The 18123-nt window shown below is 45.1% G+C and overlaps 1 protein-coding gene across 1 annotated transcript in view; it reads right to left on the bottom strand.

Moving 5' to 3' along the window:
• LOC126528066 (glycine receptor subunit alpha-3-like) overlaps positions 1-8719 on the bottom strand; it is a 96716-nt gene extending 87997 nt beyond the window's left edge. Inside the window, exon 1 of the mRNA XM_050175922.2 lies at positions 7844-8719. The gene's annotated coding sequence lies outside the window, so the exon portion shown is untranslated. The remainder of the gene's footprint in view (positions 1-7843) is intronic.
• Positions 8720-18123: the final 9404 nt, after the last annotated feature.

Below are 18123 nucleotides of genomic sequence, written 5' to 3'. Positions count from 1 at the left end.
CTGGAGTTAAAACTGATGTCATCCTAAGAATTCGTTCCAAGTGGACCCGCCTTGCGAACTCCACGGCTAGAATTTGTAAATTGCAACATAGACCATAAAGTAATTATTTAAAAAGTTGATTAGTGAATTATTGTTATTAGTCGATTATGCATTTCACTTTTTTGCGCTAGTAGTGTCCGCCGCTTCGAGTAGACCACCTCATGAACTAGAATTGTGCTTTCTGCCAGTGGCAACCTTTAAAAAATGTTGAAAGTGCCCGCTGAAACACCCGCTATACTTAAAAGCTGCGAGTTTACTTCATTTGCACGACAAAGGACTTCTGGAATGGAAACTCCACTAGAAGCCTTGTGCACATGATTTATCTCGACATGCAGGAACAGGCGCTCGGCGCTGTTTTCAGTAACTCCACTCGGAGCGGAGCAACCGTCCCGTTTTGGGACTGTGCAAGCTCTGGCAATCAGCAACTGATCCTAAAGAAGGTACGATTTTACCTTAAGAATTTCTGGTCAAAGAAATATGTGACAAAGTGATAGCTTACGTATGTTAACAGAAACATTGCGCTGTTTATATGCGATTCATTTATGAATTAGGCTTTGGTTTTTCGCGTCTATAAATTCGGACATAGAAATCATGCGACTCTACAACAAAGAGGAATGATCATTTAAATGAAGATGGTATTCAGCACTCGTCATCCCCAGCGCCCGCACACTGGCGCCTTCTGCAGAAACTGTAGTAGAGCTATGATGCAAATTAGGTTAGCATCATCATCATCATCATCATCAGCCTGGTTATGCCCACCGCAGGGCAAAGGCCTCTCCCACACTTTTCCAACTACCCCGGTCATGTACTAATTGTGGCCATGTTGTCCCTGCAAACTTCTTAATCTCATCCGGCCACCTAACTTTCTTCCGCCCTCTGCTACGCTTTCCTTCCTTTGGAATCCATTCCGTAACTCTTAATGACCATCGGTTATCTCCCCTCCTCATTACGTGTCCTGCCCATGCCCATTTCTTTTTCTTGATTTCAACTAAGATATCATTAACTCGCGTTTGTTCCCTCACCCAATCTGCTCTTTTCTTATCCCTTAACGTTACACCTATCATTTTTCTGTCCACAGCTCATTGCGTCGTCCTCCAGTTAAGTAGAACCCTTTTCGTAAGCCTCCAGGTTTCTGCCCCGTACGTGAGTACTGGTAAAGAAACCTGGAGGCTAACGAAAAGGGTTCTACTTAAATTTTACCAGTTATCATTTACCAGTTCTTGCTTACTTAAAGTTAGCAAGAACTGGTAAATGGTTTTTCATGATAGTGTCTTAGAGTCTGTGCGTTGCGCGAAGCACTTGTGTGTTCGCTTATATTTTGTGATAAATGTTTTGCTCTTTTCATGTACACTTATGCAAGACACTTTTCTTCTGCAATGCATTGAAAATTCGGTAAATGGTTTGTCTATGAGTGTTCGCTTTGTAACTTTGCTTCCAAAACTTTGGGTGTTTGTGCTGCATGCCTTTTGAGTGGGCTTTGAAAATCAATAAGTTTCCTTCATTGAGTGTGCCGGTTTCTACCTGTCCATGTAAGTTGTTTCTAACTCAGCCCTTCTACACGGCCGGTACGCGTTTTCCAATGCTGCCACCTGCGTAGCAGCTAGCCTCTCAGCTGTCTCATTGTTTTAGGTTTTTTTTTTCTTTGCACTGCTGCTGCCTTGCAACGAGACAGTGGACCACTTCATTTGATCAAAAACCAGGGGGGACACTCTGTTAGTGTCCACCTTGTGGACACGTATATTTCCACTGCTGCTAAAGTGCTGATTGGCTGAGGGCGTCTGTCTCCTTCTCACGCATACCCCAGCCCAGCCAATCAGCAGTTCAGCAGCAGACGAAATGGGCATCTAGGGGGATATTAACAGAATATCCTCCCGCCCCCTGGTTGTATTTGACATAAAGCGTCTCCATAATAGTCGACGCAATATCTTTCGGGGAAGTTTGGAGTGGTCTTTGCTTCATTTCGAGACTATCACACGCCCAGGGTTGTTGCCCAGCACTCAATGATGCTCAAAAAAGCGCACTATCAACTGCGTCCATTTTCTGGAAGGTCACAACGTTTGGGAATCCTGTTTATATGATCTCCTTTATGAAAATTGAAAAAAAGGCAGCTGTGGTATAAGAATACGCCTGAACGCTGAGAAACATAGAAGACAGAAAAACAAACTTTTTGAAGCCTAGAAAAATGGCTAAACTAAGAAAAATGCTTAAAATTTCGTAAGCTGTCAGAGCACTGGATTAAGCTGGTAATAACGGGCTGAGGAGCTTGCCCCTTCTTGCAACGCTTGCCAATAACCAGGCACAAACTCTCGTCACAACATGTGTGCTAGCCGGAATAAAGCCTGTCATCTGAATACCATTGCAATGTGGTCGTAGTATCGCTTGACTTAATAAAACTTCAGATACCCCTTTTTCTTTAGACACCTGTGGATTAGTGGATTACATGATCAGGTTAAATGGCCCCCTCCCCCCCCCCCCCCCATCTCAAGCATTTCATAAATACTAAGATTGAGGTCATAGCAATCAGTGTACGCGGACGTCCCTTTGTGCGATGAAACAAACTTTGACAGTACAGGGTCCGCTGTGATCATAGGTTAGAATGATCCTTTAGCTCACCTGTTTGATGCGTACCAAAGTTTTCCTTTTTTTTAAGCTGTTGATGCTACCAGGACGACTCTGTTTCTTAAGTTAGCAGCTTCGACTATTCGCTTAGACGGGCGTTGGGGCGAAATTCACTAATTCTATCAACTGCGACTATAAGATGAGCTGAGCAGTTGCATGGGGGACTGGCTGGGCTTTATTTAAAAAAAAAATACAATCGCCAAATTATGATGAAATGTTCGATAAATCTGTCACCTCATAGTTTTAGAAACACTGGAATCCTACGGTATTCTTGAATACAAGCTTCAATTCATTCACAGCTATATTAAACCGCGGAGGCAACAAAGGTACAGCAAGGCTCGGTTTACCGCACGCACTTAAGTTGACAAAGGTGTTAATGTATGCGGACGACACCACCTTACCTTAATCAGGCGACTTACTCTCATCATTGCAAGACATTATATCTGGCGAACAGCTAAAGGTAGGTAAATGATTTCGAGAAAATAGATAGCTCTAAATACTGATGAGACTAAATGTATCATCTTTCACTCCAACCTGGATTACAGATTATAGTGACTTCAATTTGACTCTAGCGAACCGATCTCGGGGCCATGCTGATATATTTCAATATTTAGGGGTTCCTTTAGACTGTCATTTGCAGTGGAGAGAACAAATTAACGTTGTCTGTAGGAAACTAGCCTTCAGCCCTTACACCTTGGCCCATGCCTGGCAATATTCTCCTCGTGGTTTGCTTTGTTGCATGTATCTTTCTTTATTTCATACCCACCTCGGCTATCGTTGCGAAATATGAGGCCTAACAAATAAAATTTACTTAGCGCGTATACTGCAGTTGTAAATGCGCACCCTAAGAACAACATTATCTCAGTTTCATTACCCCAGTCGCACACTGTTTATTGAGATTCGTATCCTTTCTTATACGGCGTTGAGGAGATATAAGATCACTTGTTTAGTTCACAAAATACTCAACACGAACTTCCCCTTCCCAGCACCATATTTAACTTCCTACGGGCAGGCAACTAAATTTAATTTAAGCCTTCCTTACTGCAGCGATGTGTACGGTGAACGAGCATATTACAGTTCTTCGGCGCTATAACTTGGAACATTGTGCACGTAGACATAAAAGTAACGAAAAACTTTGACCAGGCATATAAACGCTTCTTTTTGTCTAGTCAAACGTAATAACCCTCCCTTATCAAACTAATACTTGTTCGTGTAAAAAATGTTCTTACTCATTTATCAAATATGTGTGTCGGTGACCTATATATGTTTTTTTCTGTATTGAACCAGGCAATGACCACATAGGCTGTTGGTCCAACCATTTTGATTTGCTTAAGTAAGGCTCATTTTCTAATGATTGATTTATTGATTGAGTGATAACATACCGAAGAAATCTTCAATTCTATTTCGTTGAAAGGTGCGACAACTAGTCACGATTGCGCATTGTGTGGATCTGACACATTTTTTTGTTCATTATCAATTTAAGCCCTTGAGGTACCTAAATATTCTTGACATCATATAGTACATTTAAAGTACAACATCCTTTAGACCAGAATCACTTGTTATTGTTTTTTTTTACTTTAAGAATAGAGGGGTTCCATTCCGAATCTCGAGGAGATGCACTTCGAAACGTCTCCGGGTTGGCAATCTTTCGCAAAAATATTCTGAAGGAAAATGGAAAATGTTTCTAGTGACAGCAAGGTCATCGAGTTGTATTCCACCCTTGGTGGCGATTCCTTGCATGATGAATTGACGAATCGAAGACTATCATGCGTTGCAATACGATTGTGACTGTTTCTCAAAGCCCTGCGCTCTGCAAGCTACGTATGCTGTCGAGGATGGTTTAACTGGAAATACTAGTGAAGATCAAATTTGGAATGAGTGCGCTTGGCTTTGGGAATGTCTTCTATTATTAACGCGCTTCGCCACCGTGGCACTAGTACTAAGCCGGGGCATGAAACGTTCACAATAACACAAATTATTGCTGTTGTTCGCTTTGATACATATTGAAAAAAATAATTAGCCAAGCAGAGCCCATCAACGCAGATGAACCTTAATGCCTGCAGATAATTGATGTTTGTAAGTGAAATTAATGCTTAAATTGATGCTACAGTCAAGTCAAGATTTATTTACAAGCAGAAAGTACAGTGTTGAAGGCCACCCTAGCAAGAAAGCTGTAAGCATACAGCTTGACGAGGCTGGGCAATAACAGTAGTGCAGGCATTCGCAATACAAACAATAAGCTTTTCGTAATGGTAGCTTCGTTAATGCAACACGTAGTATACGTGCACTTTCTTGGGCATAAATACATCTACATGCATGTATACGCATTGCGAGCACATTGAAATAGGTGTAAATAACATAACCGTGAAGGAAATATACACTGCTGCGCTGGTAAAATGAACACTAGTAAGATCAGTAATAAAAGCAACATTAAAAAATGTGAACGTGCAACATACAAGAAATGAATATATGTGTGATGGGTACACTTCGAACAGGTATGGACAGAAACGAAATTTACAAATTTGTAGTTTATGGCTTAAGGTTTGCACGAAGTAATATGTTCGATTTCTTCCATCCATGAGGACAGAAATTGCACCTCCTGTGCTTCATCTGGCTGTTAACGTAGAAGTTTGTACGTACATTATTTCACCTAATTTTTCATCCACATGTGCATAAAATTGTGTTATTTTTGTAGCAGTCTTATTTGTAATTTCCATCGACATATTATAAAACCTATCAAACTCGAGTCCCTAAGCTCTTTGTCGCAAACTGAAATACCTCCTGTTCGTGCTTCGCGAATCATTCTTTTTTCTTTGTGAAAGTGCATAAACTATTTGGGACTTTCCTGAGATTATGACAATATTTCGCACTATATATCGTAAAAAAAGAAACCCTGCAGAAACAGATAGTTTTTGCCGCGTTGATTGTATTCTGTAAATAATCTGACCCTGTCACCGGCTTGAAAAAAGAAATGTTTGGCTAGAAACAACCTTTTCTAACAGCACCTGTGCCTCCTTGCTACTACAGTTCCCTGAATAGGGGCGTCGATTATTAACGTGGTTAACGATTAAGCCGAGTTCTCTTTTTCTTACTTCGAAAAGGATGTGAAACTCTACGTCAACGCGTCATTTCTCTTCATTTTCCCCCACATATTGTTTTCGCATTCCCTCTACTTATACTGCGTGTATTAGAAGTTTTACAGGATTCCTAAAAGATTGCCTTTAGCGAATTGCGACCTTTCGCCATTTGTACCAAATTCCTTCAATAAAAAAGCCACGAAAGAATTACCAATTAGCAATAAGGAGATTAAGCCATATCGCTCAATACATTTTCTCAATTATTAGTGGCAACCAACGTATTGCGATTTCGCAGATAAACCGATTAAGTGCTCGAAGTATGGACTTTCAGAATGAGTTCTGAGACTGTTGTACCGCTTTTAAACTTGATCGTAAGCTTAGCTGCACCGAATTGTATGGATGTACTGCTCACTTTCCTGCAACGATTGGCTTGATTACACTTAAGAAGCTAACTACGTTGCCTGGCGACGCAGTCTAATATCGCATTTCGAGCAAAGATCACCCGGGTGTGGTCTACAGAATAGAAAGGTATACTGCCCGTGTTTACAAATTATATGAAGCGAAACGCAATAGTCATTTTGATATCGGACATGGCCCGATTTCGCCCGCTATGGAAGGAGTGCACCTGCAAAGCCCAACGGCACTAGTGGTCAAGCGTTGTCAAATCTGACGAGGTAAAATATTTTTTCGACTAAAAAGGCACACGGAATACTGCTACGCTGAAAAAGCCAATTCTCCTCAAAAGAAAAAAAAGACACTTGTTTTTTTTTTTGTCTAGTTGACCTTGTGTCGTCATCATTTTCTGTGGGTCCTTCTAGTGCCCATTCTGTTCATGACAAGTGGTCTTTATTGTAGGAAGTGTCTGAAAACCTCCGGTACATTCGGTTGTTTTAACCGTGTTGTCACTGGGGTGCTCTTAATTAACAGGGATAGGCGGGCTAGTTGGTGGTCGATATTGGAATGCATCATGCAACCGCGAAAACAACAAAGGACAAAGAAGGAAACACCGCGCTGTCCTGTGTGTTTCCTTCTTTGTCCTTTGTTGTTTTCGCGGTTACATGATGCATTCCAGTGATCCTAATTGTACTTAAATTATTTATCTTTTTTTTGGCTGTGTTAGATGCCCTCTGTATTCGCTCACAGCAACCTAATGCTGCATTAATGTGGACAAATATACGCCATCATTTCCAATTCCAAGAAGTCATTCTGGCAGTTAATTGCAATTGTTTTTATATTTGTTATTACACTTAGCAAATATTAAAGTTTGCATTTGACAACTAAAACAAAGACAAATTATCATTTCTTTCCGCAACCTAGGCTATATCAGCGGAGATGAACATTTAGTTCAACACTACCTGCCTACAGCCCGCACGTCACAAAACAAGCCAAGAAAAAAAAATTTGGAATTGTGGCATTGACACGAGCAACAACTTTAAAAGCAGCAAGTGTCCTCCTGGTCATGTAATCCATGCATAAATAACTAACGTGATTTGTTGTGAATAGTTCTATAAAAATAAACATGCAAATTGTTTCAGATATTTGTTTGTGATCTTGCTGTTCGTGGTTGCGAATTTAGAGGCCAAAGCTGATTTTTTCTCCGAGTTTAGTCGGTAACTCGACTCAACTGAATATGCCGAAATAGCACCGCTTTTGTTTTTGCGTCATTCTCCCCATATTCCGTATCTCTCATCCAAAATAATATTCATTTGAGCCACATACATTCGCCACAACGAATAACATACATTTGAGAAATATATGCGCGGAGGTACTATATTCTAGCAAATACATGAGGCATCACAGCTGCTGATGATAAGAGCCTCTGGCGATGTGTAATTGCAACACACCAATCATAGAGTACCGAATGCTAAGCGCCTGTCTATAGACTCTTAATGAAGGGTACGGAAAGAATAACATTAAGATTAGAGATGCCTTCCTTTAAGTGAACAATGTACAGGAGTTTTAATATCGTCCTGATTCCTTTATATTTTTTCCCTGTAAATTTGGACCATGTACGCCGCTGCAAGCTGTCAATTTATTCTCCTTACAAAAAACTATTTTGCTTGTCGCACCCGAAACCTGCGAAGAAGAAAAATAAATTCGTCGCTCACCCTTTTAAAGACGCTTGCAAGATGGACCTTCCCTTCGCACCGAGTTCGAGTTGTGCCTTCCGGTTTTTATCCGCATAGACGACGTCGTCAGTGAATCCAGGGGTCTTCAATATCCCAGTCCAATCCTCAACCAAAGCTTAGAGTTGTACCCGTCACGTGGCACTCGACAACCCTAGCAGCATCCAAGTACGCACTTGAAGTTCCAGAGACCGTAACGTTTTTCACGTAATTGACGAATAAATTCAAACCCAGTGCTGCGGTGCTACTGGGTGGCTTAACACCTTTCCTTAGTCAAGCAGTTCCAAGGAGGATTTACTTCCGTAGTCGTTATCGAATGCCGGTTGAGTATCCACAGAGTATGTACGACAGATCGGGAGGAACTTTCGTTCCTATTCGGGACACACGGTGAACGAAAGGGGAAGTTTGGGGAATTAGGTTGAGTCCAGGGTGTGGAAACACGACGCGCGCAACTTCATTGCTTGCAGAATCACGGCGAGCAGACCGCCTCGGCAGAGGCCCGATGACGACAGTTCGTCTATTCTTGGCAGGTCACATAGCGAGCGGAGACGTTTTTCGGACGTCTGACGAAGGGACGGCAACAGGTACCACTGTTCACACTACGCAACATTTAGATGGCTACGAAAGAGAAGAAAAGAACATTACACTGCCCACTTTCAAACTAGACGGAAACAAAGAACAGCGGCGAAAGCACACTTAAGCATACCGAAAAAAGGCAGCGCGGTTCAATGAGGGGGCACTCGACAATGCCCGGTGGCTTCACGAATGGAGCCAATCCAAAGGATAGCTGCGCGCGGAGTAAGTCGACGCCGCTCCACACTGTTGCGCCACCGGGACGAATCTGAGCGGTCCGTCGCTCGGTGCCGCCGACTGGGTCGCGCCCCGGAGTGGCGCTCCACTCAGCGATGGAAAGGAGAAAAGGGAGAGTGAGGGAGAGCGGGGGGGAAGGTGTTCCGCAAAAGGGAAAGGAATGCCGGTTGGGAATGCCGGTAGGGAAGCGGCTCGCTTCAGTCGTATCGGCGAGCCTGGGAGGTAAAGCGCGCGTTTAAGTGCGAATGCAGGGTGCGGTTGTGAGCGGCGGTAATTTCCCCCCCTCTTCGTGCGAGGCTCACGGTCGCGTTTAGGTGTCCCGAATAAAGAATGGCGTCAGACGTGTCTTGTGATGTGTAGAAAGGAGACGCGGGAGGGTTGTTGGTAATTCGTGTTTTGAAAAATGACAGCGCCAGTGTCGTGTTCAAATGCAAAGAGGCGAGCGTGTGAAATGAAATGAAATGCAAGCAGGAGAGCGTGTGGCCGAAGCACAACTGAAAGCACAGTGCGCGGCGTCGGACAGCCATCGTTATAGGTACACATGCACGCGCATGTGATTTGGACGTAGAGTGCTAGGCTGCTTATCCTACTCCAATTACGTCACCTGTATTTTGTTGTGGGAAATTTGTATTCTCACCCCGCCAAGCGCCATTCCTACCAGTGATTACAATTAAGGTAACTAGCGCTGTTGTTTCTCCGGCAGTGTAATACATTTTCGTGCTATTCAAATTACGACTAGGCACTGGCAGCTTTAATGGTGGAAAACAAAGCAAAGCAACGCGCGTTAGGAAACTGGACCTGCCAAGCTGTATTGTACTACAGATGCGGCGATGGTGCTAGCTACTCTAACAGGTTACTGCCAGGTAGGAATGGCAGTGCCGTAGCGGGATGAGAAAATAACTTTCGGACAAAGTATGGGTCACGTTTATTGCACTTGTGCGAGCTGCACTACATTCTGCGCGACAACGGCAATAAGAAGTTCGATCCTAATTCCGAACCACGCATACCCAACCACTTTTCTTCACCAAAGTTGCTCACACGTTGTCTCTCATTCTTTACAAAGTTATTCCTCGGCGTTTCGAGAACGGCAGGCCACAAACAAATGTAATACGTAAATAAAACACCGACAGCGCATATCTTTAAGGTTATCTCTTCTCAGGCTGAAATACTAAAAGTGCAAAACAATAACAGGAGAGTTACCCGCGCAAGAGGCCGCGTTTCGACCAGAAAACTTGCCTTTGGCCATAGCATTCGCTGCCGGCGTTTATCGTAAATATACGTTCCTCCGTGCGTGTATATATATATATATATATATATATATATATATATATATATATTATTTTGGAACGCCGCCTTCGTAGGACATCACAGCAGAGCCCGACGCAGGAATTTCTACGACTCTCAAGAACAACGAAACTTCACAAGCGGCTTTGTCTTTCATATATATATGTACGCACTTTGTTCCGCACTTTCAGTATTTCAGTCTGAGAAGAGATAACCTTAAAGATATGCGCTGTAGGTGTTTTATTTATGTATTACTTTTGTTTGTGGCCTGCCGTTTTCGACACTCCGAGGAATAACTTTGTAAAGAATGAGAGACAACGTGTATATATATATATCCGTGTATATTTGACAAAGACTACGCGTATTGCATAAAGATCTAAAATTCGAAAGTGGATTTACGCATCCTACATTGTAAATCGTCATCTCACGGAGGCAAATCATAACCTAAGGTAAAAGTTACAAAAAAAAAAAGCAAAGCAAGTGCACGAAATAGCAGCTTCGTCCGTAGGCGCAACACTGAAAGTGATGGTAAGGTTAAGCGTCGCGTTCGGGTTTCTAAAACCGGTGTTCAACAATACGTGGAGGCGTCATGGTGCAACCCGGCACTCGATACAACTGCTGCAGGAACAGCACCCTTGAAGAGCAGGAAGGGGCGCGTGACGGCACAAGCGCGATCACGAACGCTGTCGATGGCGTTCCGTCGTCGCACCTAGACAAAGCCACTTTGACCTTGAACGTACACAAAAATTTGGAGCAGGCGCAAGCTTCGCCTTTCAGAGTCGAGCGCCATAGCATTCAAAGGTCCCGGACGTATTCTCAAGTTTTCCGGCAACTTCAGCTTATGGAACCGTAATGTTTACCTGGAAGCGCTGGCGGTGAACGAAATGCACGAAAGCGAGCTTGCTGGTAGAAACGCGGCCTCTTGCGTGGGCTGTTGTGCCATGCTACAAGCACCACGTGGCTACCACGAGGCAACGGGAGCTGCCACTTCTCCGCGACGAATCAAGAATTCAACACGGGAGGCGACTTCAAGAAGCGCCCAGCCATCTCCACGACGAATCAAGAATTCGATGCGGGCGACGTCATCACCCTGCCCCGCCTGGTTTCTGCCGACGACAACTCGTCTAAACTGGTTCCTGCCCACGAGGGGTCGCCGAAGGGATTTAAGGGAGAACCGGAGCATTGTGAGGAGAGAGAGGTGATTCCAGCCGCCCACTCGGTCTGATGCGCTCTTACTGCTACCTGTACGCTATAATCCACTATCTGTAAATATTGTATAAAGTTTTTCGTCCCTTCTTCGCATGCGGAAAGAGTCTGTCTTTCCTCCTCCGCCCCAAAGTCACAACAGTGGATGGCAAGCTTGGGGATTCGAAGCCAGATAACGCCCGCTACACCGCTCAACGACAGCCACGAGGACCACCGGCGTCAGCTACTTTGGAGGGGATAAGTGCCCGACGTTTGCCTTTCGCATCGCCAGACCTTTGTCGCACACGTAAATGCTAAGGACCATTGCTCAAGTATTCTGAAAAGGTTGTAGTGGTTTTGTCTTAGTTCGCTTCAGGCCTTGCATAGATTTTCGGTTTCGGAAGCATAGATAATTTAGAGGCAAAAGTCGAGCCGTCAGATCGCGATGGAGAAGCTCAGGATACAGGACCTTTTTGATGTTTGTCAGGAGATGGGCATTTCGTTTGCTGCGGCAAGGCGAAAGAAGGCCATTTTGGACGTTATGAGGGCACAAGACGTAGCTGAGGAGGAAGTCGAAGAGATTTGAGGAGAAATTCTTGAGAGGAGAAGCGATAAAAAACTGCGCGACGAGGCAGGAGAAAAGGAAAGGCGCGAAGAGGCAGAGGAGAAAAACAGGCGCGAGGAGGCAGAGCAGAAAGGAAAGGCGCGAAGAGCGAGATTATGCTCTTCAAATTAGAGAACTGGAAACACAGCAAATTCGAATCAGCTCGACGTGTTCAAGTCCCCTTTCCGGTGGAGACGATACGCCTAAACAGAGAATACAGGATCTGATGCTATCGTACAGGATAGGCGGTGATATAGCACATTTTCTCATGAATGTCGAACGTACGTGTGCAAAGATAGGGTTGGATGAAAGCCTTTGGTCTGAAAAACTTATTTCAGTTGACCCAGGGGAGGCCGCGAAAGTCCTCGCACGCTTATCTAAAGAAGAGTACGAGAACTACGGAAAGGTAAAAGCCGGGCTTCTTCGCAAATACCGCCTCTCTGCCCAATCACTTCGACAGCGGTTTAGACAGGAAAAAAGGGGCAGTGATTCGCACACTGAGTTCGCGTACGAGTTAAAGTCTAACTTAAATGAGTAGCTCAAAAGTGCAGAAGTGTATGCCAAATATGACAAGATGCTTGGATGCATAGCACTGCAGCAGTTTTACCTTGTTCTTCCAGAAAAAGTTAGACTTTGGCGGCAGGACAGGCTCCCGGAGGTAGAGCTAGAGAAGGCAGCGCAGCTCGCGGAGGAATATCACACGCGCCGAAACTTCCAAGAAAAACCGATCCAGGAAGATAAGCTAGAAAAAAATTACTATTCTGTAAGGCGGCTTTTCCCTCGCAACCCAGTTTTACCGAATAAGAAATCATCCGCGAGCGACGAGTTCAGCAAGGGAGTATCGAGTGAGGCTCAGGTGGCGAGGGAAGGGCTAGCAGAGATAGCCCAGTCGGCTGGGGCCGCTAAAGCTAAGGCAGACATAGAGCGCCCGTTCGACGCCCGGAGACCAATTGCCTGCTTCCGTTGCAACAAGGCAAGCCATATTTCCTTAAAGTGCAAGGAGCAAACCGCGTTCGGCAGCACTAGCCATTCAGACGAAAGTCTGAGGCTGCTCGAGCCATATATCCAGGAGGTCGTGGTAAACGGGAAAATGTGCCGGGCACTTCGCGATTCCGCCGCCACCATGGATGTTACTCATCCGCCCTGTGTTTTTCCCGGAGACTATACATGGGAACGCGCCTGGATCAGACAAGTCGCAGAAGAGCAGAGCGCGTGCTTGCCATTTACCAGGGTAATCCTCGAGGGCGCGTTTGGAAGGTTTCAAATGGAGGCAGCCGTGAGTCCAAGTTTACCCGAACGCTTTTCATATGTTTTTTTCAAACAAATCGCATCAGCTTTTAAATAAGGAGGGTCGGTCGTTCTCTGCCTGTGTCGCCTGCATGACATTAATGCGATCGCGGTCACGCGCCCTCTCAAAGAAACGTGAAAGCTCATCTTCAAACGAGTAAATTACTGACATTGTAACGCCTTCACAGCCGCAGTCTAGGCCGGGAGATACGGCTGATTAAAAGCAGAGGACTCAGACTTGGGACGGATCAATTACCGGATCAGTGAAAGAGAGTGATGAGCCTTTCGAGACTAAGGAAAACGGGGCGTTTAGGGCTGAAGTGGAAGGTTCACTGTTTAGTCCCGCGTGTTTTTTCTGGGAGCAGCTTAGTAGGATTGAACGAGAGGAGCTTATCGCGGCACAGCAAAGTGACCTTTCGTTAACTGCGCTGCAGGCTAATGTGAATGAAGGAGTGGCCCGAAAGGGCATATCGTTCTACACTAGGTCAAGTATCAAGTATCGGAAATATCAGAATTCCAAGGATCGGACATACAACCAATTACTCGTGCCAGAAAAGTACCGACCACAGCTTTTAGAACTAGCGCATGGGAATGCTTGGGCGGGTCACTTCGGTATTAAGAAGACAAAGGCTAAGCTAGCGCAAGATTACTATTGGCCAGGATGCTGGAAAGAGGTTGAAACGCTTGTTCGGTCACGCGACACATATCAGCAAGTTGGTAAATCCAATGACAAGTGACAGAATCTCACTCGGAGCGAGACACAGCAAAATATGAACTTTCTTCGATCGCCTCAGTAGTGTCTTGCCTTCCTGAATGACTGTTAGGAATTGCTTTGCAATCAATCTTTTAGCTGTTTATTCTCTTTGGATGTGGCGTCTTTGAAAGCACTATTTGCGGAGGTCTGTATCCCGCGCTCTTTATCGGGTGCGTGTTTCGTGTTTAGTACGATAAACGTAATGGTGATGTTGAGAACACAGATGTGGTTAGAGCGTTTGTTTTCGTGGAGTTTGGTCTGGCGTTGCAAAGAGCATTGGGAGGGTGTTCACTTTCACCGAAGTGATTGGCGTTGATTTTCGGTCATTCCGTGAGCTTTCTCAGATAGAAGCAAAGGAAAGACCAGCGGATGAAAGGGTGGCAAAGCCATTTCCTTGGCCCCATCAAGGACGTCACTCAATCAGCACATGGCAAACGTCGAGCCGCGTGAAACAGCTCGACTTCTGGCTGTATTATCTGGCGGTGGGGGTGCTGTTGTGCCATACTACAAGCACCACGTGGCTACCACGAAGCAACGGGAGCTCCCACTTCTCCGTGACATATAAAGAATTCGACACGGGCGGCGACTTCAAGAAGCGCCCAGCCATCTTCGCGACGAATCAAGAATCCGACGCGGGCGACGTCATCACCCTGCGCCGCCTGGTTTCTTCGGTGACGAAGGGTCGCCGAAGGGATTTAAGGGAGAACCGGCCTATTGTGAGAAAAGTCGCTTCCAGCCACCCAGTCGGTGTGATGCGCTCTTACTACCTGTACCTGTACCTGTACCTGTACCTACCTGTACGCCATCATACACTATCTGAAAATATTGCATGAAGTTTTTCGCTTCTTCTTCGTCTACGGAAAGCGTCTGTCTTTCGTCCTCCACCCCGAAGTCACAACAGGGCCTCGATGCGTGGAGGCGATCGCAATCTGGAGGTGTTGCAAGGAACCGGGCGTGCCGCTGTATGAATGGTATGAATTCGGCTTTCAAGATAGGGGCCCGCGCGGCCCCGCCTTACGCAGCCGCCGTAGTACGGTTGGTCACGTTCACTAATGGTTCGATGCGCAAGGATCAGACACTAAAGAATGATCACTGCTTCTATTGATCGGAATGTCATCAGCGAACCTGGTGCCGTCATCTGCAGTAGTTTGCCTGCCTCATTAATTTGCCATGCGCCGCCGTTCGCTGCAGTGTGTATCACCGCAATGCTGTCGAATACACTGGTGGCATCATGGTTCATAGCATCGATAATGACACCGGGCTCCGTGGCGATGAGCAAGTGGCACAATACTGACGCGTACTTAGACAACTCCCAGAGAAGTTTCTGCGTGAATTTTAATATCGGGCGTCTAGAGGAAAGGCTGGGCGACAGAAAGTGGCAACCGCAAAGGCACCGCCATGTTGCTATGACCAATTATTGTAACGTTGCCTGAAATTATGCGTTTGCAGCTGCCTGAGCTGTGGTTCAGGCAGCTGATTCGCCATCATACTGAACCAGGCTCGGGATCACGTTGATTGCAAGTTTCGTCTGAATCAGCTATCATCGTTTGCGCCTGCGCCCTTGCAATGAGTTGCAACATGGCAGTGCCCTCCTGGTTGCCGGCAGAAAGTTAGGTGGACGGATGGGATTAAGAAGTTTTCTGGGACAAAATGGCCCCAATTAGCACATGACCGGGGTAATTGTATATGTATTGGAGAGGTCTTTGCCTTACTGTGAGCGTAGCCAGACTGATGATGATGATGATGATGATGATGCAGCCGAAGGCGCGGCGCACTCTGGATACCTTCTTACCCCACCCCCTATCCACCGTCTACGCATGCGCCATCCAAGTGCGACGCTGCAATGCGCTGACGGCGTTCCTCGTTAGCCGAGCGCTGGCAGACTCGCAGTGCCCGCCAGGATGCCGTTCTTTTTTTTTCTGCGAAACAGCAGTTTCTCTCGGGCTATGAAGAGCCAACATGTGCACTCCAAGTAACGTCAATTCTGGACTAGGAGTTCAAGCGGAGCGCTAAACTTTGCTGTTGTGGTCAATGCGACGCTGCTGCTTCAAGTTTATTTCCTTTCAGGAGACTACAGCATATACTGAACTAACGACAAGGGAAGCGATAACTGAGAAAGGTTCACCAAATGAAAATAGCCAGGAAATATCGACGTTTCTTTCTTTTCGCATCGAACGCAGTTGTTTTGAGCCAGGGCGTTTAGTTTGTGTCACAAGTTTCCGGGGACGAAATTCATTTCTTTGTACGGTGTTTAGAGCTATCTGTTTTCAATCAGGAGCACGCCCGCCAGTTGTGCACAACATCACTGAACCTTGACGGGCTTTCTGATGGCGTTCTGCTGAAACGAGCTGCTAAGTTGGCGTAACTTTCTTGTTTACCCCCATCCATTCCGCTATGCCGAGCTTCTGAGATTGAAACGTGGCTTGGACGGAGTGCGTATACGCCTTCTACCTTTCGTCTGACTCGAGAAACTCATTGAAAACCTGCAGCGGCATCTGTACGTGCTCAGCAGGGTGGCTCTCACAAAACGTAGCCTATCCACGTATACAACTTTTCAATTTCGTCTGGCACAACTCACCTTGCAATCCACACTGAGTGCAGGCTATTTAGTTCTTGTTTGCTTTGGGATATGTGGGTTGACGCTGGATGGGTAGAAGGCGTGTTAAGATGTTAAAAGTTTCTCAGAAATAAATACCATATAGTTCTGGGCGCAACACTGCCGTTCTGTGATTTTTGTTTATTTATACAGTGATATGTGTTTCCACTTTTTAGGAAGTCATGAGAAAGTAAACTGGAAAGCTTCTGGACTGCTACTAAATGTACCAAATAATGATGATAGAGCCAATGATGATTGATCAAGGGGAGTGCGAAAGAGAGTTTGATAATATGGCTATTAAATTAATGACGAATGGTAAAGGTCATGATCGCAGCGTAAATTTTTTTCGTAGCTATATTCTAGCAAATATGTGTTTGCTGCGCACCACTCTTGCCTCTACAAGTACTACTGATCGTTGTAGTGTTTTAACATTCGTTAAATGGCGTCTTTATGTTGTTTTTTTCTTTTGGAAGTGCTCACAATATCAAACATAATGTCAGGGAGCGAAAGTGGAATGGTGTTTTCGAAGAGTTGTGGAATTTATTGTTGTTATAGCTTTCAACAATGGTAACCTGCTCCAGTAAGAGTACTATCCCCGTAATTCAAATCCATGCGAATTAGCCTAAATGTGCGCCTTCACCATGCCATCAGGCGCGCAATAGAACAAAAATCAATTCTGGATTATTAATCACATACGGAAGGCCATCAGCTAATTAAAAGTCCATACCGACAAAGAAAATATAGGGAGCTCACCATACCGACATGGCTACGGCGCAAAAGTTGCTGCATGGCCACCTGTTAAGATTGCATTAAAAACGAGCGACCCAGTAACGGTATGTTCACCAGCGTCATATGAAATGCTCATGAAACAAAAAACATAAGCGAGCTTCTTTGATTCCATTGGCAGTGAGCTCATTTGCTGTATGCCACAGCAGTGGGTTGTTACTACAGACACCATTCTTATTCCAAACAGCCTCAACATTGAGATGCGCACATTGCTTCATGTTCACCTCCAATAATTGTTTCCCGTCGCTTGATGGTTTGTCATTTTATGCAAAAAAGGACAGTATATTATTAAATAGGATAGAATAGGATGCGCTACCATTTGCCACTGCTTTTAAAAACCTACTGACGCGCGCGTAACTGCGCCATCCAGTGTGTATATTTGGATGGCAGTGTCCACTTTGACTTGTCTAGGCCATCCACGTTGCACGAATTGCGGAGTATACAACTCGGCGAGCAACATCTTCCACTTGTCTTGTTCCGTTCTCATCCACCACAAAGCGATGGGGAATAAAAAAAAAGAAGGTAGCTTATTCCATTCCAGGAACTTCGTTTGTCACCAGAACGCGTAACCAGATTAACCAAAGACGTGTTCTTCCAACCCAAAATGTCGTTTCATGCTTCCTGCGGTCATCAAGATTTTCATTCGTCGCACAAGGTTGATACGATTGTTGATTTAATAAACGCCTTTTCTCTTCCCGGTCACGTATTGAAAGCCTTCTACCTCCCCCACCAGTGTGCTGCGACATGTGGAATACGAAGAAGCTTTCATTTACACTATGCCGGTTCATTGCCAGTGATGCAGTGCGCTCTCGAAATGTGATTAGAAACTTGAATCGTGTTAATTCAATTGTAAGAAGCCGCTGCTCGGCTACATCTCGTTTCAAACTTGACATAAGGTACAGCAGCGAATAAGTGTGAATACGAAGGAATCTGTCAGGCGAGTACAAGGTACACAG

This window comes from Dermacentor andersoni, chromosome 9 (assembly GCF_023375885.2).
Source record: "Dermacentor andersoni chromosome 9, qqDerAnde1_hic_scaffold, whole genome shotgun sequence".
NCBI classification, from domain to species: domain Eukaryota; kingdom Metazoa; phylum Arthropoda; class Arachnida; order Ixodida; family Ixodidae; genus Dermacentor; species Dermacentor andersoni.
This window is presented reverse-complemented; position numbering and strand designations above follow the sequence as displayed.